The following is a 17,815-nucleotide window of genomic DNA, read 5'->3' on the forward strand; positions in this document are numbered from 1 at the left end:
TGTTTAGTTTTTAGATCAGGATAAGGATAAGAAATTAATTTTGCTGTGAAATAATTTTTAGGACATGATTAGCCCTCCTTTTATGCGATACTGCTTCATCAAAAATCAAAGAAAAGAGAGAGATTAAAACTGTAATCCTTCTCTATACAGAAGTCAAATAAAATAGCATATAAATAAAGTTTATAAGTAAAAGACAACACATTCTGAACATTAGAAAGCATTTGGTAGGACTCAATAAGCAAAAAAGTTCAAGACCAAACTGGTTTTTTTTTACTCATGTGCACATAAGGATGGGGACAGGAAGAAGTAAGAGAATTTTGTAGTTGTCAAAGGCACCAGAAAGATATTTGTGGTAATAAATATCAGACCTTTTCTTTACAAGGCTTCTCCAGCCTATCTTGTCAGTGAACTTCAACTGTAGAACTAGGTACAGACGTACAGAAAACCCGAGGCAGAAGTGAGCTAAGTTAATGTGGTCTTCTTTAAGCGGCGTAGTTTAGATTGGTAGAAAACAGAACACACACTTGCTCGTTAGTGGTACGGGGGGCGGGGGGGAATCTTAGGCCAGGTTCTGCCATTTTTAAACCAGCCTGTGTGTGCGGAACATATGTTCTGCTATGAATATAGGCTGGTTTTGCATGCCCAACTTCTGTTCTGTTATGGGTACAGACTGTTTTCCGAACACTTATGCTAGTAGAAGTGTAATCTCTATACCTGGCCTGGCTGTGAAGAAGTACTGGGTAAGAGGATAATTCAGCATTGATCTCTCTACTGAGACTACAGTCAAGAGTGTTAATTAAGACAGGTTTCTGTGTGTGTGGTACTGTAAACCAATCAAGCAACTTGTAGCTGCTGAGATATGCTAAGGCTGTCATATGGTCATAACAATCAGATTTTTAAAAATTGTAAATCTTTAAATCATACTAACTTCCCCTAATTCTATGTTTTTACTTAATCCTACAAAAAACCTGCATATACCTTTCATTGTACACCATGAAGGTTATTTCTTTTGGCAGGACGTTTTGAATCATTCTGCTGTAGGCTACTGGAATGTGTTAAAATCAGCATAAACTCATCAGTGCACATTTTCAAGTATAATAAACCTTATGTAATAAGAATTGCACATGTGCTAATCATAACAACACAATAGCGTCCTTTCATCAGTGCTATTATTCTATATGATTATTCAGTTCAGAAGTGTTAAATTGTAGATGGTTGGCTTTACCGCTGAGCTTCAGGGAGTACTCTGCAGAGAGTCTGTTCAGTGGTATAGGATTAATGAATAGCTGATAATGCTGCATTGCAAAATACAGCAGAAGCCAAAGTTAAATGTCCACTGGAGTTTGCAGAGTTCCAAAAAATAACAAATATATTATTCTACAGTTCAATAAAGTTAATCTAGTCACTGAAAGCAAGCCTTCTTCCTATTTGCTTATTAAAGATAATATTACTATTTAGTAACACTATTAATAAGACTATTTATTATTTTTCAAATTTAATCTAAAAGCCAGAAAACAGCTTGGCTGCTTTAGCATATAAATAATATATTTGCCAGCATAGGCAGTTTTGTTTCACTGGGGAAGATCCAATCTGTTACCAGATCTTCCATTACAAGAACTTTCTGTATATAAAATGTTGTTACAAAACGCATTTAATCTCCATAGGACAAGACAAGATAAAAGGCAAGTAACAACTTAAGTTGGAGACAGAAAATCAAATTAAGTCAGAAATGTCATCAAATGAAAGTTAGTAGCATGGTAAATATACAAACCAGCTATTACCCAGGTATTAGTAAAGAATGCTGCTTTAAAAAAGGCTCATCTATCCTCCAAGGAAAAATGACAAAGATAACCACTTAGTAGCAAAGTAAACCTCATCACCTTATAAAACAAAAGGATTCTGACCAGTATGAATCTAACTACTACACACAATTATTTCTATTGATGTATTCAGACACAGGCTATCATTCTTATCGAGTAACTAAGCAACACAATAAATTGTCTTAACCATCTATCTATTGCACTTGTGCCTTCTGATAAATATGCTAGCTTCAACACCCAAACAAAAATATACTTACACCATATACTTTGCTAAAGCATTCAAAATGGTTACCCCTCCCCCATCCTAGGGCCCTGCTATATTCATATATGTTAGGGCGTAATGCAGTTTTATCTCAAATATGTTATCTAAACTTGTAGAATATCCAACCAGCATTATAGAATTCTAAATATACTAAGTCTAGGACAAGCAGGCATACATTGATGGTCTGTATTGCAAATTGCAACTAAATAATAAAGATAGACCCTCACATGATTAAATTTTCCTAATTCTAAATCTCTCCCTCACTCAGTGTCATGTTAGCAGCATAATTACAGACAAAGGGACTTGGAGAGAAGGTGCCAACAACCATACTATATCTTTTATCTTCAAACAGCAAATGCAGGAATCACCAAATGCTGATGTAAGGCAATATTTATCAAGGCCTTGACATCACTGAAACCAAGGACAAAGCAGACACATGAATGAAAAGTAATATATGAGGGAGGAATTATATCTGGGATATTATGCAGATAAATTTAGGTCTGAATTCATGACAGCCAAAACAGCTTGCAAAAGCCATTTTTATGTTTCTGTGCAACTACCATGTTTTAATAGCTACATTGTCCGAAGCTGTATACAGGATACAGTCTCTGTAATCTGAGAAAGTATAAACCTTCTCTATGAAAATGAGCATCTTTACTTCGACACAGGAACACTGCAACAAAATAGGCTTACATTGTTAATTCTCTATATAGTCACTATTAAATGAAATTCTATCAAATTAATTTCCAGACTGTCACAATTGTCCTTCTTGACTTGCCTACCAAAGACAAGTTAAACGCCCTAAAGCCACATTTTTACCTCATGATATTTAAGTTAGAATTATCTATTTTGTATTTGCAAAAGAGGCTGTTCTTTTTAGGTAGAACTGCCATTCCACTGTTTTTGTTTAATTTCAACCAACTTGTCCAAGTAGGCCATTTGGTAGAAACCTATAAATGGCACCCAAGGGGTCTGGGTTCTTGCTATAAAGAGGTCAGCTATTTCCTTCCAACTAAAAATAGTCAAGAGGATAGAGGGAAAGAAGGAATAGAGCTGAATTTAGCAGCTGAAAAACAGTTTACAAAATTACTTCCATCTTGCCGCGTGATGGCTTTTTAAATTTTTTTTTTCTAAATGGGCCTGCTCATGAGGAGTAGAAAGTCTTTGTTATTTTGTAAGGCTGGCTAGACTATACCCAGCACAGAAGTTAAAAAAGGAAACAAAGTAAAACAACAACAATGTAAATAAATGGTAGGCAAGATGTACAGCAAATATCCAGGAAAAGTACACCCTCCCCATACTGCATGAATTCAAACAATTACAACACTATCAGGTGGTTTTAACAAAAGACCCATAAGAGATGGAGACACAATCCACGTAGCAGACTGCATCATGATGAGTCAGAAGGTTGGGTTCCAGACCTGACTCTACCACTGACCTATGAGACTTAGACAAGCTACTTCCCTTCCCACCCACGCTCTAACTTGTCTATGTCCAAACAGACCTCTTTAGGGTAGTCAGTACCTATTCCTAGTACATGGGTGTACAGGACCAAGCATAACAGAGCCCTGAGCTGAGTTGGGGGCTCAAGACAACACTGTGATACAAACAGAATCCATGCAAAATAATTTACATTTGACCCCTACATTTAAAAATAGCAAGAAACAACAGGAAATACTAAAAGTAGACAGACCCCATCCCATGACCTAAGCACTGACTATCTGTATAGCCACGCAGAAGCCCTGGGTCATTTTCCACAGCCTAATGCCTTGATTCCCAAGATGGATAGAACACAAATAGTAGTTCATACCCAGTATTTCCCAGTACTGGTCTCTGGAGAACATTGATTCCATGCCTTAATGGTCCCTAAAGGATGTCTCATCTGGTCCTTTTCAGTCACAAGGGTGTGAGTCCTCAATAAATTATTGCTGTCTACAGAGTGACAACAATTCCAGAAGGTCTTCCAGGAGGCAAAGTATATTATAAAGCTCAAAAGGATAGGCCCTGTAACCATGGAGATGGGGAAATCCCATTTTTACATAAATGCAAAACCTGAAAAACTGGTGGGGCAGAAGACTCAGAATTTTGAAAGGCACATAGTCAAGCAAGTTCCTCTGCTCTTCCATGCACTATATTAAAGAATATAAAAAGCGTAAACTTAAGAAAGTCTTAAGGGGACATACAGTCTTTCCAATAATAAGTAGTCCCAATATTAAGACAAATGTAGGCTATGAAAGTTAACTTATTTAGGCAGGAGGAGGTCGGGGTGAATTCAGAAGACAATTTTCAGAGAATTTTTGTCCTAAGGGCACTTGGACAGTTGTGTAGCTGCCAATGTTTACATGCATGCATAATTATGTATCCTCTTTAGTTCCCAAACAGAATTTTAATCTTATAAAAGGACTGGTTGTTCTTTAGCCCTGTGAAGGATTTAAAGCGAGATGCATACAGTAGCTCTGTTTAAATCCCTGCCTCTTTTACCATTATTGAATGTAGCCTAAGAAAGCTTTAATGCATTTTTGATGTGATAGATTCTCTATTTCCCTCCCTCCTCCCCCTTCTTTTCCACTCCAGCTCATGTACCAGACCTACCATGGGAAAGGTTTCCTGTTTGAAAATGATAGCATTTATGATGTTGCAATTAACTGTCACTGTTCAAAGAAATCTGAAATCCTATTCTGGCTTCAATGATGTTTCATAACATAAAAACAAACTATTATTTATTTTGAAAATATGAAATGCCTTCAGATTTGAGAACATGTTGCCCACATAGCTCGAGGCCTAAATCTACCATGGGCAGTCATGTGGTAAGCAAGTTTTACCGCGTTAAGTCTTGTATATGCTGTGTGAGCAGTCTCAGTTAAAGGCTCACTAATAAATAGGTCAAAGAAGAAAGATGTGATATTACAGCTGGCACAGGGAAAGACCTGCATTTGTTACCCATCTTCAGTTTTCCCATAGGAACACCAAAAATAACTTTATTTTTAATACTATTAGATTAAAATAGCAATATAAAAATTTTGATATTAAGCACAATTTTCATTATGTTCACAATCTGTCATAAGAATGATATTTTTGGAGGAATGAAAAGGTTAAACTTCTAGTATATTACACTAATATTTTTTTCCTTTTTTGTGTTCTTTGAGTATTGCAAGTGGCCCTATAAATAGATTACTTCCCTCTGTGCCTCCAGCTTTAAAAGTAAGTTGCATGTCAGGAAACAAAATGACCATACCAATAATACCAAACCATTCTGCAGGATGGCAACAGATCTTTTAATACAATATGAATGAAATATTAATGCTGAGTTGGAGAAATAAATATCTACTACAAGTCAAACTTTTAGGGTGTGGTTTTTGTGTTGTGCAATGTGCCTACTTAAGAATTCAACATGTAATTAAATAGGCCAAGGGTCATTAGCATAACATGATATTGGAACAATACTTGACCTCACACCCTATTAAACCAAAATATTAGGCCAACTGCTGGGATTAAAATAGCACCACAAAACAGGGAACAGAATCAAGAAGATTACAATAGTTGAGAGGAAAGTGCTGGTCTCTGGTAGTGTTAAGTATCAACAGTAGGCATATTAGTTTGGTAGTAACATCTTGTTGTCTTCAAGTGGCATTGCCAAATGACAAAACCCTTAATATTTTTTGCCTCAAAAACACATGCAACAGGTTTGCAATTTTCTTTTAGTGTAAACACTGCAGTGTTCTGCATTTAATATCAGTCACACTGAATATTTTTTCCCACAACACCAGCATTGTTCCATGAAGTTTCTTAAAGGCATGCTTTTAAGCTAGATGACAGCCTTGTAAATCATGAGGGGGGGTCCGGGGGCAATTAACTTGTTTACCTACTTGGAGCTCAACTTCGATTTACTGGAGTGGAGTGAGTGATCAACTCCTGTGTGCCTGCTGATTCAAAGACTGGAGATGAATGGGATTCCCCTCCCCCACACTGGGGTGTGCAAACTCCACACTCTCTACAGTGTATATACCTTACATTTCCCCCCACCAGCATTTTAATAGTAATAATTAAAAAAATAAGAGCACCTTAAAGCCAAGACAGTCATTTCAGAAACTCCTGCTCAAACTTCTCAAACACCCCCTGCACAGATCAAACATAGGCCAACTAAACAAAAACAAGAACCCCCCCCCCCGACAAATCTTCCCCTCCTTCACAGAAATAAGTCTGAAACTAACACAATTTCTGCCTCTAATAACCAACCAGGGGTTCAAAACTCTGGCATAATAAACCTTACACAAAAAGGCAACACTTTGGAGTCTTTAAACAGTGACTTTAGGTTAAACACACAACACACACAAAATCAAGTCACACTTGCAAGTCACATCCACATACCCTCCCCCCCCAATGTAGGAAATCCTAAAAGAAACACTGCCATCAATCCACCAGAATCAGATGCAGAAGAAACAACAGTGGTTTTCATAATAATAAAAGAAACAGGAGGAAGTTGGCTGCATGCACTAGGAACCCCCCCCCCAAAAGCCCCTATGGCAAAAGGTAAATGATCACTAAATTACATTGTCACACAGAGGCACACAAAAAGGTCCAAATGATGAATAATCAGCCCTCCAAACTCACCTCTCTCAATGAGTATTAAAGGCACAGCTTTCACTCCTGGAAGCAGCAGAGAAAACCCTCAACTTCTGCAAAAACACACACAGAGACTTTCTTTCACTTGCTGTACATGGTGTAACTCTTCTTTCCCTAGGTCCCAGCAAGCGTTAAGGGAGACTGTAAATCCCCACCACCACCACCACACACACTCCTCCTCCTCCTCCTCCACACACAGCAATAAAAAAAAAAAAAAAAAAAAATCAAAAGGAAGTCCCAGAGAGTGGGAAGAGGAAAATGGAAAGTTTTTTGGTGCGGAATGGCGGTCAGGAGCTGCTGCTGCTGTTGCTCACTACTTCATTAGCAGAGTTAGTGTGTTTGGTGTTGAATGTGAGAGTGCCAGGCTTGCACAGACAGAAGCAGCAGCACTGTTGAGACACACACACACACACACACACACACACACACACACACAGATCCTCACTGAGACAGTCAGTGACCTCCTAGGGGAAAAAAAAAAAAACAACCCAACCACATTTTCCTGAACTAGGGGAAGAAAAAGAAAAGAGGGGGGAAGGGGAGAAAAAAAATGAAAGAAAAAATATATAAAAGGCCGTCTCTTTTAAGAACTCTCTCTCCTCCAAAATCAGCCTTCCACACCCCAAAAAACTTCAGCCACCAGAAACACTGTCAACAATAAATAATGTGTTCCCCCCCCCAACCCATACAGTACCATAAGGAACTCATTGCAATCCACTCCTAAGGCTTATTTGAAATGTTATATTGAATTCTGGTCTAAAACAAAACAAAACAAAAAGAAACCCCTTTCCCCTCCATCTAGCTGAAAAATGAAAGATTAAGTCTGTGGACTCACAATAGAATGTATTTATATTGATATACAACTGTCTGTGTATATATCTATATAGAGAGAGATATACACACAACTCTCTCTTTCTCCATATGTACATAGTTTGTCAGAGGTTGTGTGTACATGGAGGGGTATAAATAATATATCTCCCTTAAGGTCTGGTGATGGTGCAAAAGCTAATGAAAATGGCTTTATTAGTAGCAGTATCATCATGCAAGTTTCAGGCTGCTGGAAATCTATTCTGCGTCCTCAAAACCTATTTATAAAAATGACTCTGAAAAGTCTGCTTGTCACAGATCTAAATGTACATGTCTGCAATGGTAAGAACACATAATGGTAATAATGTAGAGTCACTGTACACCAAAACAGTCATGTGTGGACCCAGTTGGACAAAACCTTCAGAACCATTTTCTATTTCCCTGCTTATTTCCATTTTAATTATGTGCCTTCCTCTATAAATTGAGCCAGGCAAGCAAGAGCCTAATTCCCAGTAATTTGAAACATAACAGAATCACATCACAAGACAATGGGTGTTTTTCAGGCTTTAAAATCACTGGGAGCTTCCCCAGTCAAAAAAAGAGGCACACAAGCAAAAAATAAATTCTTATATACTGTATTATACAACACGAGTGATGTTAAAAATAATGTTTCTATACCATTATTAGAGCACATTAAAACATGGACTTACACAGTCTCCATAATTGTGAATCAGCAGAATGGATTTTATTACATATCAGCTGAAATTCAGCACCCAGACAAAATGTTGTTGTTCTTTTGCCTTGAACATGCCCTTCTTTCCTTATTTTTCCCTGGATTTGTACAGCTTGATACTGAGATATTACATTCAATCGAGGAAAGAAGGGAGCAATACAAAAACCAATGCAAGTAAATGATGCAACATTGCCCTGGTTACATGTGCTTCCCTTCCCCCAACCTCTTACTGGTGAGAGTGCCGTGTTTTTTCCGCCTGTAGGGTCACATTGTGGTTGATTGATTCTCCTTTCGCCTTGCTCAGTCATTCAGATTTGGAAAGTAAATAACAAGTTGACATCATTACAGCTTTCTGCATTACTGTGACACATTCCTCTGCTACCACACACACTCTATTAGCTGCGCAGCAAAACCCACTCTTTTTTTTTTTAAGCCTGGGATTCCAGTGTTTTGTTGGTTGCCCTGGCACAGCATAGACTTTGAAAACAAACTGCCCGTATGTTTTAAATGTAAAATGCTTAACCATTTAAATGGTAACGGTACATATTTCTGGACAGAAATAAAAGCCCTGCAACCCCCATCTGTTGATATAAAGCCATGTCAATAATAATCAGGCAAGCCATGTCGATAATAAATCAGCTAAGGCACTGGCCTATGCATACATCTTTATCATTCAATTTCTGTTTCATTATACAAAGCAGATAATAGAAAAGACTATTATACTTTTCTGGTGATAAAACTGTGTCATCATTTTGGTCTTGTGCCATATACAAAACAAACGATGTGATAATCACCCCAAAGATTGCCTGGAGTGTCTGTTTTGATATACTACTCCCTACAGTGGCGATGCTTATTTTGCACTGCAATTCCTATAGTTTTTCAAATCACCACTCATTTTCAGTGGACTTGTTTACATGAGACACTGTGTCACTATAGTGACAAGCTGTGGTGATGTAGTGTTGGCAGGCAGTATCCGTGATGCCACCACTACTGCGCAGTACAATGACCTACAGCACAGTAGGGTTGAAAAAGACCTGTGCGCCTGCGCAGTCCCAACTGTGCAGTGGGGTGCACATGTAGCTGGGTCCTGTGTTATTTTAACATTATAGGGGATGCCATCCTGGTTATATTTGTGGTCCCTGTTCAAGACTTAAAGGATTTATCAATGTGCTGTCACTGAGAACGCTCAAGAAAAAAAAAATGACATCATAAATAGAAACAAAACAAAACTTCTTCTCTACATTCATCTAAGCATCTGAAATGGTAAAGAGCCAAGACATTCTAAAACATTGGAAATGTATTTCAAGATGAATGAAACTAAATTCAGAAGCTAAATACTATGGTATGCAAAAAATCCCTAGACAGAAAGACAATAAGCAAATCCCTCCCGTTTGTTATAATCCCCCACTTGATTCATTATACTGATGGGATCAAAACTACATTGGATTTCAGGAACTCATTTTTAATTATTTTTCTTTTTTAGAAATGTAGAGACTGTACGTGTAATGAATGAACTGCTAAAATCAAACAGAAAAGACATCATCTCCAAATGCATAGTAGACATCCTTCATTTTTTGAGAGTCTGTGGGTAAGCCCATAAATGGTTCCAACTGATCAAAAACTTGGTAGAAACAGCAATTACTGTATTTTCCAGGGCTGGGACATTCAGTGGATGGGTAAGAGAATGTAATTGTATATTGGTTTGCATTCTGTGGAGATCAAATTCAGCACTGGCAGGGGCAGATAAAATTCTCACTGATGTCATTTGACCCAACTGCTTGTTACCATACAGCAGTCTTATGCTATTCCAACAGGATGAACTTTACAGCTGTAAAGCAGGTGCATCAAGTTACAGGGGATACTAGAACACAAAAGGATATCTTTGTAGACCAACACCAGTTCAGTGGCTCTACACTATTTCCACCCAATGAATCTCCCAGCAAAGGAAACTAGATGAAGGGGTGCAGGGGTAAATTGACGCAGCTCCCCAACTATAAGGCTTCTGAAATGATTTTTTCAGGCCTTATCCTAAGCTATTTTTCAGGCAGGTGAGCCCAAGTGTGGTCACCCTGCAAATTACACTGGAAATCCAGCAGAGCACCTCAACTGAAGAGGTGCAAAATTAGGGTAGCTTTTTTTTTTAACTTCTTTTCCTCAGTTCCTGTGCCAAGTACAGCACAAAATAGGCCTGTTAAGAGCTGCACCTGCACACCTCAGGCTGCATTTTTCAATGCACACAATCAGTGAAAAGGAGTTTTTCAACTAACCTACAAAGTACAAAATGAGGCTGAAGGTAAGGAGCAAGTAGAGGAGAGAACCCAAAACTGAATATAATTTTGGAGACACTGAATTAACATTTGCACATAGTTCTTAAAGTAACTGAGAAAGCCATGGCCAAGATGTTTATAATAATCAGATTCTGTGAGTCTTATTGCTTGAATCCACAATGCAAGATACCCTGGGCTTAATTTGTAGTTGAGCTGTAGCCCTAATTCTCAATGAAAGAAATGGGAACTGTGGGTTCTCAGTGCCACTGAAAATAAGGGACAAGCAGTTTCAAGTTGATTCCTGAACTGAAACAAACACAATGGCTTCCAAAGATGTGGATATCACTGGAAAGCTCTGAAAAAATGCTGAATTTAAAATTATTAAAGTCATTGCAACTTTTAAAATGCTTCATTGACTTATATGTTGTTTAGCTGATAAGTGCTTCAAGCTATAGCCACCCCCACACCATATTCACCTGTATTCTCTCTATACAATGGAAATAAAATTGATTTGTGAGCATGCTATGAATCATTTTTAAATAGTAGCTATTTTTTTTATTTGTCACATTCTTATTATTTCCTAACCAAAAACAAGCATTTGTGTTCAATTTTTTGTGTTGTTATTGCTGTTCATGCAAAGAACAAATTCTGATGACATTTCTAATAGATATAATACAAATGCAGTTGATTTGGAAGCCAAAACCAAATTAAAGTGATAGCGTGAGCACAAGTGCAATGGTTCTTTATCCCTAAAACTGCTTGGATACTATATCTATAGGCACATATTTACACATATACAAGTGCCAGGGGAGTAGAGACAGAATTTTATAAATCTCTTGTAAAGTGAAGATATTTTGAATTTTATCATCACAACATGAATCAGGCACTAATCTTGTTATGTATAAAAATGCTTATACATATACACAGGTAAAGCCCTGTTATGCTGCACAAGTAGGGAATGGGGGACGCCGGTAACCTAAAAATGCCAGTTCCCTGAGGCACAGGGGTTTCTGGCCAGATGCAAAGCCAGGGGGGAAAGGGGGAGGGTGGTAGTGGCCACATGCAGAGCAGGGGGTGGGAGGGGGGTGTTGGTCACACACAGAGTGGTGATAGCGCAGAGCAGTGGGTGGCAGCAGCGGATACCACGTGTGAGCTCCCCCCTACACCGATGTCCATCCATCCAGCCAGAAATTCCAGATAATAGAAATGCTGGTTAGTAAAATGCCAGATGATAGGGCTTTTACTGTATCATATGCTTAATTGTTCCTACCATGCATTGTTCTACAGACCTCAATGTGATGACTGGTGGTAAGGACAGTTCACCACCTGCAAGTGTCAGGCCTCATTTTGTTTTCTGAGGGACAGCCTACCCCCACTGGGAAGTTAATTAGACCTTGTTCAGACGTTCAGGTAAAATGCAATAGGATCTGATGTATGATTCACACAATTCTGTTTCTCCTCTGCCTTGTCCACCCACAACTGCCAGGTGAGAGCCTCTTGTTTCAGACTTTCCATAGTCTCTGGCTCTTCCATGTTTAACTCCTGGCCTTACTACTTTTCTGGCCAGGACCGAAACTCAGCCTCCTGTGGTCACTTGGCTCTGCGGCACTGGGGTTCTACACAATAGTGTACCCCAATGAGGCCTCCTCCTCCCCTATTAGCTTCATTCCAGTCCACATGACAACAGAAATACAAGCCCTCTAGGCTACAACATAACAATAATAAATGGAGGCCATGCTCTGCCCCTTTAAGAAGGTAAACTTCTTCCTTATTATTGTGTGCCTCCTAGTCCCAGGTACCTTATGCACTCCTGAAGCCCTATTACTATTGCATGCAGCAGCAGGTCAGGCAATCAAATGTCCCCAGGTAGCTCTTTCACACAGGAGTTGTTTCCTCTAGCAAGTGCTAGAGGAACTAACTCCTGCCAGCTCTAGTCCTGGGACTTATATATGCCCAGGGCCCTGCCTCCTTCTGGTCACCTGATCGTGCACAGGTGCCAGCTAATTGCCTCGTGACCTTGCTGCCCAGGCAACCTGCAGTTGTGAAACTGTGACACTCACAGGGCTCTTTAGCCAGGCTACTTCTCCCCTTAAAGGAGCGGGCTTACCTTAGTGCCCTTTGGCAGCGTGGCAGGGGCCTCAGAGACATATTCCTCTGACTTCAATGCAATTACTCATGTGAGTAACGGCTCATCACCTGCAGGAGGGCTCCTAACCTTATTAACAAGAGCAATATTAATTCAAGAAAATAGTCCTGTGCAACTGAAAATTTGGAATTGAGTGTGTCATTGCTGGTATTTTGCAGATGCGATTTGACTAAGTTTGGACTAGACCTTTCTCAACTTGAGGAAGCCTTTTGCAACTTGATGAACATTTACAGAAGTAGCTCCATTGTGTTCAGAGGCACTGCTCATATGAGTAAGCGTTCATCAGAACGAATAAAGTTGGCACCATAATCTGTTCTTTTGTTCACTATTAACACTCATCATGCAGTTGGCATGAAAAAAAACAGCAAAGCTAGGGAAATTGAAATCAAGAGGTATTTCAGCTACACAAGAAAGGGTCAGGTTCCTTAATTATCTCCATCTCATCTTTCACTTAAAGGTCTATCTAGCAAAGCTTGCTATATTTTACATGTAAACTGCACTGGTACTATGCTAGTCCGCTTTTTAAAAGGGAAGATTGAATATCCTTTAGTAGGAGTTTTAATGCTGTTACATCTTAACAGAGGCTATGCAGCATGGTACATTTTAGGCACTCTCCTTCCTATACCATTATGTAATCATTGTACAACTCCCACTCCTGACTCTTCACAGACACCTATGCATTAGATAAGTGTTAAGACTATTTTTGTTTCTCAGAATATAAAGGCGAGCCCATATTAACCAATTCTCCCAACGCATACATGCAAAAATCTCAGGCCTAACTGATTGAAGGAAATACATTTGGTAAGTGGACTCTAATACTTTTGCATTTATAACTTTTATTTAAGGTAAAATACATCTTTATGTATATATCTCTATACCGCCCACTCCCATGATCTTTTAGGGGCTTGCCATGGTGGATAGAAGTTGACCTTCTCTAGCTATTCCTACATACCCTGCATTCCCACAGCTGACCAGCTCCAAGATGCTGCTTAGCTGACTATCACTGTTCTATGGGAAGCAACCATCAGGAGCAGACCAAGTAGCATAGCTCTAGAAGCTGAATGTGCATGAAGTCAACCACAAATCTGGATTTCACTAGTATTAGAACAATCACATTTCCTGGTGAGTCTTTGGTGATATGAACCATGAGTATTTGGGGTAAAGATCCTGTAGAGCAGTGGGGGCCAATGTTTCTGGCAGGTATGCACAAATTAGTCCCACAGCCTCCGCAATGGCCACGTCAATTCCCTACCCATTTCCGACTGGTTGCTCTGTTTTCTGCTCCATGCCCTGTGCTCCCTGTCCACTCCACACCTCTGCCTTCTGCTCCCTGCTATGTGCTCCCAATCTGCTGCTCTGCTTTTTGCTTCCTGCCCTATCTGCAGCTGTGCCACTGTCCCCTCCTTAGTCTGTTGCGTGCCAGAGATCTGTGGCGTGCATGCCATGGGATGGCCACCTCTGTTGTAGGACATCTGTCAGGAAATATTCAACAAGTTTTCAGTCCCTTACGCTGTTCAATATTTTTACTCCCTAGCAAATCCCTTTGAAAGCAACAGACTTATTTTAATATTCTAGTTGCAAATATCAGTACTAGTGTCAAATATAGTCTATGGCTCCACACTTGCATACCACAGTTTTTTATACCTTGTCCAAACAAATTCAAATATGCAAATGAAGTTCTATAATGTGTACATGTACAGTCCTGCATCTAGGAAAAAAGAACACAAGGCATATTTCCAGGAGGCCACTCTGAAAAACAACCACTTTGAAAAAAAATGGGAGAGATGTATGGTGGATAATCAGCTTCATATGATCTTCCAGGAAAATGCTTTGGCCAAAAGGGTAAATATGATCCTTGGACATATAAACAAGAGAGTATCAAGTTAGCACAGAGAGGTTGTATTACCTTTGTATTTGGCACTGGGATGACTGCTCCTGGAATACAGGAGTCATGCTTCAAGAATGATATCACTAGTGGGGTTGCAGAGAGGAACCAAGAAAATTATTAAAAATATTAGAAAACATGGCTTCTTGTGCAAGAAATCTACAGCTGTATGTATTTCATTAATTGAGGAGACAGCTAAGAGGTGGCTTGACTGAAGTCTATAGATACATATATGGGAAATAGAAATTGGATAATGGATGGCTCTTCAATTTAGCAGATAATGGTAAAGAAAGAAGTGGTAAACTGAAACTCAACAAATGCTATATTAGAAATAAGGCACTTTGGAACAGTAAAAGTAATTAATTGTAAAAACAATTGATGAGAAATAGTATTTCTCAGCATAAGCTATAAATAGGCATCTTGTCTAGAGACCACTTTAATGCCAGTTTCCACAATGGGCTAATGTACTGACACAAGATTTTACTTACCATAGTGGATTCATATACAGAATATTGTTAGGAATTGTGAAAAGGGGGGTAAGGGTTATTTCTAAGAGAAACTGCTACATATAAAATATCAATTTTCCACAACTGATGATTTGCCTGTTCCAAAATCTCTCTCTACATCATATCCATGAAACCTACACTAGCTTTCCTTTCTCACCCCTGCCCCCCTGAAAGCTTCATCATGGCCTGTCTTTCCAGATGAACTGTTTTAGGAGCAATTTTCAGAGCCTGCTACTGCAGTTCCTTGTTCAGTTAGAAAACTTCACTTTTGAGCAACATGAAACAGTCCCTTTGCCTTATAAAAGAAGGCCTTTCTCTGACCTTCTAGACAGTGAGTCCAAGGAAATAGAGGCTGACAATTGAAATTAAGTCCAATTTTCCCATATAGCAGCAAGATACACTATTACAAACCAGTGGGTAAGTCTTGCTTTTTTTGGTTTTAAATGTCATAAAGTCATGGTAAGTGAAAAAAATTCTGTTCTTATTGGCACTTGTGCATCTCTGCTGACATCAAAAAGAATGCCAGAGTGCAAAAACAAATTCAGCTTCTCTTTATGGTTGTTCTGAAATGACAGTATTCACAACTATAAAATATCATATATACATTTTAATGGCACACTTTTGTTTAAAGATTGGCCTTAGGCCCCCTCTACACATGAAGCTAGAGGCAGGATGGGATCTAATGTGCAATTCGCACAATTGTGCTTTCTGCCATGGCCACACACGCATGGCAGGAAACAGGGTTGTGGGATCACACATTAGATCCCATTGCACCCAATTGCTGGTGCAGGGCTCCTCCTGTACCTGCAGGCTTCTGTTTCTGGGAGCCCCATGCACCCCAGTTGAAGGGCTCCCAGACAAGGGGACAGCCACAACCCATGAGGTTAAAGATCATTGCTTCAGTGATCTCCTTGCCCTGGGATTGCACGAAATCACCAGGGCCACAGGATCACCACGGGGTGATCCACCCACTCTGGGGATGTGAGAAACCTGTGGCTGGAGGACTGTCTGAAATCCTCCAGCCGCAGGGGTTTTCCATACCTCAAGCCCTAGAGATTGTGAGACTTATGATCTCCAGAGTCCAGGGGTTTCCCACACTCTCAAGGGATTGATGCAATTCCTAGGGTTCTGGTGTTTAGGAAACTCCTGGACCTTGGAAATCATGGCTCCCTCAATCCCTATGGCTCAAGGAGTTTTATGTTGGGCATGATGCGCCCCTATAGCTGGGAATCCCATCAGTTGATGGTGCTTCCAGCTGCAGGCGAAACCCTGCTACATGTGCAAGTTAAAGCTTGATAGCAACCAGCCATAAAGTTAATACACATTTTTGAAGTCTAATTTTACGGCTGGTTGGAGCTTTTTATGGCATGATAGTTACTTTGTATGCATAGCTGGTCTCAAGGTAATTGCACAATTGACCACTTAACCAGTTAATTATGCAATACCTATAACACGTAGAGGGGGCCTTACTTTGTAATAGAGGAGTTCAGGGTAAAGGAAATTAAAGAAAAAAATACTGGTATCTTCACTTGTATCCAGGGTTACTTGAAAGCCCAGTCCTTTTTTCTTTGTAATCAATTGGAGTTTTTGTCACTGGCTTAAACTGGAGCATGGTCCTTAAACTATGCAAAATTCAATACTTTACAGTTATCAGAAAAAATAAATGATACAAGAGGAATGAGTTTATGTATGCCTGACTGTATTATTGACTACTTTGCTAACAAATGTAATTAGTAATAGGTAGAGGGGAAAAATAGCTTCAATAAACCAGTCCTAATCTCCCTTAGAATAAAAATGATTCCTTAATTCTCCACTGCCCTTGGGTTTTAATCAAGTATTCTGTGTGTCCTCCTTTTATCTGTCAATGCTACTCAGTGAAACAGAAGTATGAACAAGGAGAGATTTTCAGATTTGAAAGCAACAGCATTAGATTTTCTTTTCTTTTCCTTTTGAAAAATAAATTCTGTGCATGTGATTATGGGGGTTGTATACAACAGATGCAGATCCTTCCCACCTGCACACATGCATGCACACACACAATATACTCATCCCTTTATATCATGTTCTGTTGTACTGATAATTTGTCACTAAGTGTGACCATTTGCTTTAGTTTATGTATTAGAAACATAAGTTGGGCAGATAATAAGGGATAAGGGAATTCCCATATGCCCCTTAGCCATCTTACTTGAATGCCTCCCTAATGTGTCTGCCAATTTAACCATACAGTTACTGAGCCTTCCAAAACAACAAGATTTGACAGCTTTGGCTTCAACCGATAGCTTCCCCTGCATTATGTCATGACAAATTTGCAACTTGCAGTACAGTCAAGAACTGTATTATTTACAGCTCCTCCATACAATGTTCTCTGTATAAATGTTGTTGGATTATTAATCCTGTATAGGAGCACTGTTAAAATTAAAATGTGCATTATGTTCTTCATACAGCTTTCTACTCCAGCATTTGAGCCTCATTTTGCATTGGAGGGCAGCAGGTGAGTGAAATAGCGTATTTTTCAAGTCAAACATTCTTCATAAAGACACATTTTCAGATTTATGAAGGATCTAGTTTTAAATAATTTGGATCGTTTATATACCATTCCCCATTTTAGAATTATTGATACCTTTTGATCAAATAAAACCCTTGAAAAAGATAAGCTCTTTAGAACATACAGAGGTTTTTCTTTTTAATTTTGTTCTAGACTGAAAATCTCTAATTCAGCTCAAATAAATTACATCTCTAACTCTGTCAGCCAAGAAGAACTGAAAA

General features: G+C 39.1%; 1 long non-coding RNA gene across 1 annotated transcript in view; it reads right to left on the minus strand.

The window, feature by feature from the left end:
* The window catches only part of LOC109306092, a 159,652-nt gene extending 152,545 nt beyond the window's left edge, over positions 1-7,107 (minus strand). The window contains exon 1 of the long non-coding RNA XR_002099846.1: positions 6,694-7,107. This is a non-coding gene — a long non-coding RNA (uncharacterized LOC109306092). The remainder of the gene's footprint in view (positions 1-6,693) is intronic.
* Between the last annotated feature and the right edge of the window lie 10,708 nt (positions 7,108-17,815).

Source organism: Crocodylus porosus, unplaced genomic scaffold (genome assembly GCF_001723895.1).
Source record: "Crocodylus porosus isolate Cpor-Errol unplaced genomic scaffold, CroPor_comp1, whole genome shotgun sequence".
NCBI classification, from domain to species: Eukaryota; Metazoa; Chordata; order Crocodylia; family Crocodylidae; genus Crocodylus; species Crocodylus porosus.